We start from the raw sequence: 9,986 nt of genomic DNA, 5'->3' as shown, positions 1-9,986 counted from the left end.
GACCGAACCCAGGGACTTGCGCTTCCTAGGCAAGCACTCTACCACTGAGCTAAATCCCCAACCCCTATTTTATATTATTTTATAACAGTCCTGATCACCCTATCGCGTGCAATGAGGAAACCTCAGCGATGTGGAAGGGCTGATCAAAGGATCAATGAGTCTCTCTCATCCAGGTGCAATGGATCCACAGATCCATGGGGTGTAAGAGCAGAGAACTCAGATACCGAGAGAGAGTCTCTCTCCTCCCAGTGCAATGGATCCACAGATCCATGGGGTGCAAGAGCAGAGAACTCAGATACAGACTATTTCCTGAGCATAGATAACCAAATTCCAGGGGAGGCCCCTTGTTCAATGGCCACAAGTGCTTGAGTGATAACGGCCTTGTCACGTTTCTGTTGAGATCTGAGTTTGCAAACCAACCATAGCATGAACACTAATCCACAGCATAGGGCTGCACCAAACAGAGCCACTCCCGATAAGTAGTGGGCACCTCATCTGGTTCACCTCAGCTGTTACCACCAAGAGCCGTAGTCAAGCCGCTCCTATAATAAAATTTAGAATTCCCAATTGTTAGTAACTACTCAAAAAAGTTTACCCACTGTGTTTGTCTAACAATAGATTGGGGGAGGATAACTCCAGACACTGCAGACACAATGTCTGCAGCAGTAATGACTGCTACAATAGCAGCGAAAGTGTCAAGGTCTTTTCCAGGACAGTTCAGGATCAGTCATTTTTCTCTGGAACAACCAGCAGACAATGGAACCATTTCTGAGATCTGTACAACCAGGGCAGAGTTCCCCAGTCCACAGCAGCTTTATGCAGGTAGCATTCCTGTGAAGCTACCACCTGTAAAATGACCAGTTAAGGCAGCAAGAGTCACCAGGGAAAATGAGGGGGGCAGCAACGGCTGGAGTCCAGTCTTCTCCAGCAAGCAGCAATGCACAGAGGGTCAGAGAGTGGACCGTAGTGGGACAGGACACACGCAGCGGTAACACTGACTGCAGCAACGCCAAAATCTCTGTGATGACAAAAGGTGAAGGGGAATCTTCTATCTTCCTCTCAGGGCAGAGGAATGACTCAAGGGACCAGGAGAGCTGAATCTTTATGCAACCAGGATCAGCAAGTCTCAGCAACCACTCAGGCAGCTGGCACACTCTTGTAGCATCCTGTAGAAAAAACACAAACATTCCCTCTTCCCCATATCTGGACAGGATCATGTCAACATGTGGATCTCTCTATTTCACCTAGGCAGAAGTATGCCTAGTTGTAGGGTGCCAGAAACTTTGGCATCCAAATTTTAAAATTTAAATAAAAGGAGCATTATTTAGCATACAGGGATAACTCCCCCTTTTTATTTATAAAGATATAGTAAAGATATTATTTATTAAGGTAAGTCCTCGAGGATTAAATTGAGGACACTGAGCACTTGTATTTATAAATTGACTTGTATACCAAATTATTGTCTCCAGCATTATTGTTTTGGATATATAAAGAATGAGATTTTTTGACTAATTGTTCCTATGTAAGGCCTATAATCTGTCTGGTATCATTGTCCTCCCTTGTTAAGGAGCCAAGGCAATCCAGTTTGAGTTCTTAAATGTCCTATAAAGGAACAGTACTTAGTGCTCTTAACCACTAAGCCATTTCTCTAGCACCTCACAAACTTTATTTACCTAAACATAGCATTAATTAGAAATGTCAAATCCTGTAAATATTGTCCAATTTCAGTCTTACTAGAAATCCCTGAGCTGGCAAGGTGAGGCTGGGAGTTGAAAGTAAGCAAATGGAGTCTTCTTCTTTTTATATCAACTCCATTATCATTTTCAAAGAACTGGGTCTATGGTTTTGTTTAGTTGTCTGAGCCAGAGCACTGAAAGGACAGTGAGTTGTCAGACAATTTACACTGAAATCACTCACTGATTTTAAGTAGAAAACCTGTCTCTAATAAAGCATTAAGTAATTGAAATCAATTGTAAACCACAAGCCACACATTGGCTATCAGTATATGAATTGAAGGCTTGATTTAAAAACAGTGGCTAAACTACGGAATTTAATAGTCTGTATTGAAGCAATAGAAACTCAAGAGAATAAACAAGTGATCCAATCATATATGTAGCCTTTTCATTAGATGAACCACCTATAAATACACTAAGCGCATTTCCTATGGGTTGTACGCACAAATATGTAGGAAGTACAAAAGCATGTAAAGAGTAAAATTATCAATTTTGTCTGAAAAATTTGTATATGTAATAGGCCAAATATCAGTATTTTGTAATAACCAATTTAACTGTTGTTTGGAATAAGATGTTTTACCAGGTTTCTATTTAAAATACTTCCATGACTCTAGTCCACAACTCTGTATTAACACAGCTGAAGCTTTATCTCCAATGTGCATAACAAAGACCTAAGTCCTCTGGTAGGGTGAGGTACTTAGCCAATTAACATATCCTTAGAAGCTTAAAATTAGCTTCAAATATTCTTATCTGGAGTAGTGTAACAGCTACTCCCCAAATATTAAAGCTCATTTTGAGAGCAAAGGTTTGTAGTAAAAATTTCCATATACATTGAAAGATTTAAGTTCTAACTTCTTACACTGAGGAAGCAACAAAATTACCTAATACAAGGCTGTTAGCAATCCTCTAAATCTATCCTGAAATGGCAGTTGGAGTAAGTAAACTGGCTGTAATGTTCTCACAAGTTCCAAAACCTCATCAATCCTTCGTAAATCTTGTAACAATCTCTACCTGTTTGATTTTTCCTTAATTAAAAATAAGTTTGAGTTAGTCAATGTAACACTGGCAATCCTAAATCACAATCCTTAAGTTCTCTTTGTAACACCAGAACACAACCACAAGGTCACCTGAGCTCTGAGTACATGACTAGGCAGCTGTCCTTAGGGCAGTGGAATTAGCATCAAAATGCAGATACAAAGTTTGACTGCCAATTCCTATATATGAACGCACGATGGCGTAGTCTCTAGTACCTCAACAAAGAGACATTGTCCTAAATTATTTTAGAAGCCTGGTTTCTAGGATAAGAATTCCATAAAAATATTATCTCAATTTAGACCTGTTTCCCTGGGTTGGCTCATGCCACATGTTGTCTAGAAATGACTCCATCCAAATTACCAGTTTTATGTCAACTTTTTGTTACCAATGTTATATCCTTTTAACCATATCCAATAACTTGAAAGCCAATAGTCCATAACCAAGGCAAGTAGAGCATATTTACACATTTAAAACCAATCAGAAACAAATTGAAGTGGCTACACATATCTTTAATATTTAGACCAAACACCATTTTTACCTTTTTAGCTATGAATTTAAGAGAAGCACCTTGTCACCTGTTGAGTCAAATAATAAGTCAGGGATTTTTCTAAGAGAAAGAGCTACCAACTCTTGTATCAAGGAAGCTGAGAGGCTGTTGGCGCCTTTAAGATCAGCTTGTGTAGGGCTGGAGAGATGGCTCAGTGGTTAAGAGCACCGACTGTTCTTCCTGAGGTCCTGAGTTCAAATCCCAGCAACCACATGGTGGCTCACAACCATCTGTAATGAGATTCGATGCCCTCTTCTGGTGTGTCTGAAGACAGCTACAGTGTACTCATATACAATAAATAAATCTTTAAAAAAAAAAAAAAAAAGATCAGCTTGTGTAGACGCTTAGCCTCTGGGCAGCTTCTCCAGCTAACCTAGACACCTGGCTACAGGCACAGGGCTCCAAAGGCCTGATTGAAACTGTTTTTTATTCATTTGTTCCTTTTTGAAATGAGTTAAAACCAAGTCAAGGTGTGAACGACCGGCAGATAAAGTTTTTACCATTTTTTCTTTTGAACATGAAACATAAAACATTTAAACAATGAGAAACAAAAACCACAGACATACACTGACAGACATGGGGACATCCTGGTGCACCAGGGACAAACAATAGACAAAGAGGGAAAAAACCAGATGGTGTTCACGGTGACTATCCACTCGAGTGGATTCGATATGGACGATGGATTGTCTCAATTCCTGGACTAGTCCATCAACGTGTTGAAACCCAATTCCTGTAAGATACTGAGATATATTATCTGAGCAGCACGACTGACATTCGCCAATGGTATGGAAGTGAAACACAGTCCTGAGTATTTTCACTCACGACCCAATTACATTAACTCCATCAAGCTGTGCATGGGCATTGAGATGTCCTTTTGTTTGATTCTCCTGAATAAATTTTCAGGCGGTCTGCTTCTATCAAATCTGATCAGTATGACTCTGTAAAGCTGTCGCGTCAGCGCACGGACGCCGAGGCGTCCCAAGAGCCGGCGCCGGAGCTTAAGCACACCTTTTACAGGCACTAAGACAAAATTTTTCTCCCAAAATGCTGTGTTCCTTTTATCTCCTCCCTTCTCACCCGGGGCGTTCTTTCCCCAACCTTTCACCTCTGGCGGTGGTAAGACCGCAGAGGGGCCTGGTGCTTGAGATCGATCAGTTCGTTGCAACCTTTCACTACACTCTGTTTCTGACACGCCTTGCCCTTCCCCCAACACTCTCCGCTTTGCTGTTACAGCTGGGCAATTCCCACGCGACCTCTGACGCCGTTTGGCGGTAACTAGAAACTCAAAGGTCAATAGAAAAAGCCCGAGGGCTGTCAGAGCAACCATAGAGGCTCCTGCCGCATCCGGCAAAGGCGTGAGCTGGAACAGATCAAGGCTAAACATAGTCTCTCAGAGTCTTACCCCCACTCACAGCTTCTGGATCCCTTCCATGAAACGGAGGCTCTCCTTGGCGCCTGGCGATGGTATGGCTTTTGTCCCGGGTTCTCGGCACCAAAAGTCCCACGCGCGACCTCTCGCCGGCAAGAAAACACGCGGGGACATAGAAATCCTTGCTGTGACCAAACTTTTATATCTTAAGGAGAAGCCCCCGCGCACCCGCATGGCGCGGCTATATACACCCTAGCGCGGCGCATCCACACCTGATTGGTCGCTTACCCATGATCTCATAAGGCACGCCCCGGGATGGGCAAAGACCTGGCACGAAGGCACTCTTGCACATGCGCACACAGTTAACTTCCTGAAAGGGAGTCGGCTGGCGCGGCGGAGGCCAGCGCCATCTTGTCTAGCTCGGCCTTCCACGTGGGGCGCAGTGGAAGCCAGCGCCATTTAGTGGTGGCGAGTGTTATTGCGGCCCTCTACATATATGTGTGTGCATGTGTGTGTATGTGTGTGTGTGCATGTGTGTGTATATGTGTATGTGTGTGTGTGCATGTGTGTGTGTATGTGTGTGTGTGTGTGTGTGTTATAGTTATTCATGGCTGCTGGAATCCTGAAGCTGGAGTTACTGCAATTGTAGCCTCCCGATGTGAATGCTGAGAACAGAAATGCTGTTTTCTATGGCTCTGCACTGATGAGTCACCTTCCGGCCTTTTTTCCTAATGGCTTGATAGAGCTTGCAGCATAATGCTGAATGCCAGTTGGGAAATGGACTGACGTGTTATTTTCCTGACTTTAGGCAGAGGTTGTTTAGGCTTCTGGCTAACCAGCTGTAACCCTTTTGGATATAGAAATGTGCTACGATATCTCACAACTCACTAAGGCACTAGCTTACATTTATTGCCTCCCAAGGCTCCTGAGAAGCTTCATGGGAAGAAGCAGACGAAAACGCACACATGGGGAATCTGGGAAGTTCTGAACATCAGAGATGTTTTGCCATGGAGCTGGGGGTACCCATCATCCCAAATTATAGATGTGCTTACTGACACCATCCTTACAGCATTGTTACCTAGGTTCCTTCATGTAGGCATAATCAATTGGTAACTCAATCCTCAGCTCCTCTTTCCTAAGAGTTTGGGGTTGAGATGAACATTCCAAGCTATTACTGCCTCCCCTTTCTTATTATTTCTCTATTTTAAATATATTTTGTAGTTCAGGACCCCAGGGCTTCACGTATGCTAGACAAACACACAGCACCCTGCCACCAAGATAAATCCTCAGTCCTGTTTGTTTGTTTGTTTGTTTGTTTGTTTGTTTTTGAGGTAGAAAGAGTCTAAGTTACTCAGGCTGATTTTGAACTGTCTTTAAGGTCCCAGCTGGTCTTGAACTTGTGATCTTCCTGACTTACCCTCCAAGTACTTACAATGGAAAGTGTGGGTCAACAGAACTAAATTAATGTTCTAATTAAAAGCCTTTGCCTTAAAAATTAAAACAGACACAGAAGGAACACCCTTTCAGAGCCTGCCCCACATGTGGCCCATACATATACAGCCATCCAATTAGACAAGATGGATGAAGCAAAGAAGTGCAGGCAGACAGGAGCCGGATGTAGATCGCTCCTGAGAGACACAGCCAGAATACAGCAAACACAGAGGCGAATGCCAGCAGCAAACCACTGAACTGAGAATAGGACCCCTGTTGAAGGAATCAGAGAAAGAACTGGAAGAGCTTGAAGGGGCTCAAGACCCCATATGTACAACAATGCCAAGCAACCAGAGCTTCCAGGGACTAAGCCACTACCTAAAGACTATACGTGGAGTGACCCTGGACTCTGACCTCATAGGTAGCAATGAATATCCTAGTAAGAGCACCAGTGGAAGGGGAAGCCCTGGGTTCTGCTAAGACTGAACCCCCAGTGAACTAGATTGTTGGGGGGAGGGCGGCAATGGGGGGAGGGTGGTGAGGGGAACACCCATAAAGAAGGGGAGGGGGAGGGATTAGGGGGATGTTTGCCCGGAAACTGGGAAAGGGAATAACACTCGAAATGTAAATAAGAAATACTCAAGTTAATAAAAAAAAAAAGCCTTTGCCTTTCTTTTTGTCTTAATTTCTGTTCTATTGCCATGAAGAGACATCATGACCAAGGCAACTTATAAAATAAAAGTATTTCATTGGAAGCTTGCCTACAGTTCCAAAGGGAACTGTGGTGAAAGGCAGGCATACACAGCCCTGGAGCAGTAGCTGAGAGTCCAGATCTGATCCAAAAATTATAGGCAGAGAGAATGAGACTGGGCCAGAAGTGGGGTTTTGACATCTCAACCCCACGTTCAGTGACACACCTCCTCCAACAAGGCCATGCCTCCTAATCCTTCCTAAACAGTCCACCAACAGGGAGCCAAACATTCAAATATATGAGTCTCTGGGGGCCACTATTACTCAAACCACTACATTTCTCATGCAGACTGTCCATCGTCAATTGGGCTTTTATCTCAGCGAATTAATATTCCCACAAAAACTAGAATGTAAATGTCCATACTAATTGTATTAATAATGATCAAAGGTGGGACACGTCCTAGATATCACCTAATAGATGACTATTTAAGCACATGGCGCATCTATTCTATGGGATAATACTTAGCAGTAAAAAGAGCGAATAATTGGTACACGAAGCAAGTTTGTTAGATTACCGCACAGTGAGTTACACCGATAAAAAGGACATAAAGTATACAGCTCTACTTACATTAATTAATTAAATGAAAACACTTACTAAACACTTATTATTAAATTAGTAGAAGCAGAGTGATTAGGAGTTCAAAGCCAGCTTCGGCCATATGGTGAGTATGAGTAAGATATGTAAGACCTAGTCAAAAATAAAGCAGGACAAAAGTTAGGACCAGCAATTCACAAAACCGGTGTGGGGAGAGCAAACAGGTATGCCGTAGACTGTACCATATCATTAATGATTGGGCAAATGTAAGCTTTAAGCAAGACTGACTATTTCTTATAAATGGCTAAGATCATTAACTGCAACACCTGAAGCGGAAACCTCTGGTTTGTTTGGAAAGTCAGTTATGTCAAATGATGCTCTCTCTGCCTGGGCACACGGGTGAAAGGATGTCTTGCTACAGTGGACACAGGAAAGGAGCCACGATGAAGGAGTATAACTATGACCCCACAGACAGTGGGAGACGAGCACCCAGCATTGGCTTGGTTTGCTCGACCTCGCTATCCTTCACTAACGCATGCTTCATGAATTGGTTCACCCTACATAGTGTTGTTGAGCTCCACTTGTGGCAATGCCGCCATTAAGAGAAACTCACCCAAGAACCGTTCGTGAGTTTCCTACGGCTTCTCGCCACTTCCACAACCTTGCCTTGGACCAGTTGGTGAGCCTTGCAGTTTCTTCAGGATTGAACTACAGCTGCTGGTTCATGCGTGGTGTCTGCCTGCTGAAAGGACTGGACTGAAACGGCCGATTTGTATTTGGTATTTGCCACAGGACTGAACTGCTGACAAAGAAGATTGAGCTCATCTCTAAAGAACTATTGCTGAGCAGGTCCACTTCCTCTATACCTTAATAGCTTTTCTCTTCCACTGCCTCAGGTTGGGGATGTGCTAGAGAAGAGGTTAAACCCTTATTAAAATAGGTCTAAGAAAAAATGTGTGCCTACAAACACCAGACAGTAGAGAAGACACAGAACAGCTGGAACCACTGTTCACCTTTGGCAGGATGTAGAATGGGGCAGCCCTTGTGGAAAACAGGTTAGCAAGTCTCCTGTACAGTGAAGTATACACCTGCAGTGACCACAACTGTTCACCATGGTAGGACCCTGAAAAGCCTTTATATTACAGGAGTGTTGCCAGGTAATGGGTTTTGAGGGGATGATTGGAACTTGAGGATGCCAAACTCATCAGTGGGTTAACACATCAATTTCTTCATAGCTGAATAGGCTGTTAACATGAAAGGCCTGGTTGGAGGACGTAGGTTAGGAGAGGTGTGCCAGTGAATATGGCCTGGACCGGAGAGATGGCTCAGTCATTAAGAGCATGTGCTGTTCTTTCAGAAGACATAAATTCAGTGCCCAGCGCCCAAGGCAGATGGTTCACAACTACTTATAACTTGAATCTCAGGGGATTCAGTAGGTGCTCTCTTCTGGGCTCCATGGGTACTCGTGCCTACACACACACACACACACACACACACACACACACACACACACGGACGGTGTGTACCCAGCTCTCTTCCACTTCCTGGATGCCATGGCATAGTCACCCTTTCTCTGCACTGCCCTTCTGCCATGGTGTCCTGCTTCATTTTCATTAAGGGGACAGAAGAAATAGAGACAAGTGACCATGGGCTGAAATGTCTGAAACTTTGAACCAAAGAAAAAAGAAAGCTTTTCCCCTTTAAGATGATTTTCTCAGGGCTGGAGAGATGGTTCAGTGGTTAAGAGCACTGACTGCTCTTCCAGAGGTCATGAGTTCAATTCCCAGCAACCACCTGGTGGCTCACAACCATCTGTAATGATGTCTGGTGCCCTCTTCTGGCCTGCAGCCACATATGCAGGCAGAATGCTGTACATAAAATAAATAAATAAATCTTTAAAAAAAAAAAAGATGATTTTCTCAGACATTTGTCATGCAACAAAAAAATTTATAATATTCACTTCTTACATTAGTAGTCAACTAAAACTGGAAGAAAGTAAGTGACCATTCATAGTTATGAATACCAGACTGCCAGAGTTACAACAATGTCTAGGAATTAACCCGGGAAAGAAGACACTAGGAGATGTCATCACCGCTTTTAGGTGCTGGAGACCAAACTCCTCATTTCTACCACTGAGACGTGTCTTCCTCCTGAAAAGAGAATTTTTAAAATTTTGCTGACACTGTTGGGAAGAAGCAAAAGAAACTTATTCTAAGTACTACCTTTTCCTTTTCAGACTTGAATGGCTGTCACTTTCCAAATGAACCAAATTTCCCAGCCCCATAGACCTCCTTTTAGTAACTCTGTCACTAGCTGTCTGCCATTAGATGAGTTATATAAAACCTGCCAGACCTGGCTCCTCTTTTGTAGAAAAGGTAGAACAATGCTTATCTGGGGATGTTTGGTTGTGCTCCTGCTTGTTGCTGGAAGCTGGTAGATGCTACTTAGGATTCTGAGATGATACAGTCTGCCCACGGGACAGTAATCTCACTGGGCAGGGTCAGGCTAACCCTGCTTAGGTTAGATCCCCTTCAACATGCTTTCAATATTTTTCCCCTGTAGTGTTGAAAATTAAACCCCAAGATC

General features: G+C 43.4%; 1 long non-coding RNA gene across 1 annotated transcript; it reads right to left on the bottom strand.

Annotated features, from left to right (window-relative positions):
- Nucleotides 1–570: 570 nt before the first annotated feature.
- On the bottom strand, nt 571–4,929 carry LOC148002771 (uncharacterized). Its single transcript, XR_015631468.1, has 2 exons — nt 4,718–4,929; nt 571–1,166 (listed from the first exon to the last, which is right to left on the bottom strand). It is a non-coding gene; the product is annotated as an uncharacterized LOC148002771 (long non-coding RNA).
- Between the last annotated feature and the right edge of the window lie 5,057 nt (nt 4,930–9,986).

Source organism: Rattus norvegicus, chromosome 10 (genome assembly GCF_021556685.1).
Source record: "Rattus norvegicus strain SHRSP/BbbUtx chromosome 10, alternate assembly SHRSP_T2T, whole genome shotgun sequence".
NCBI classification, from domain to species: Eukaryota; Metazoa; Chordata; class Mammalia; order Rodentia; family Muridae; genus Rattus; species Rattus norvegicus.
The sequence above is the reverse complement of the archived record's forward strand: the minus strand, read 5'-3'. Positions and strand labels throughout refer to the sequence as shown.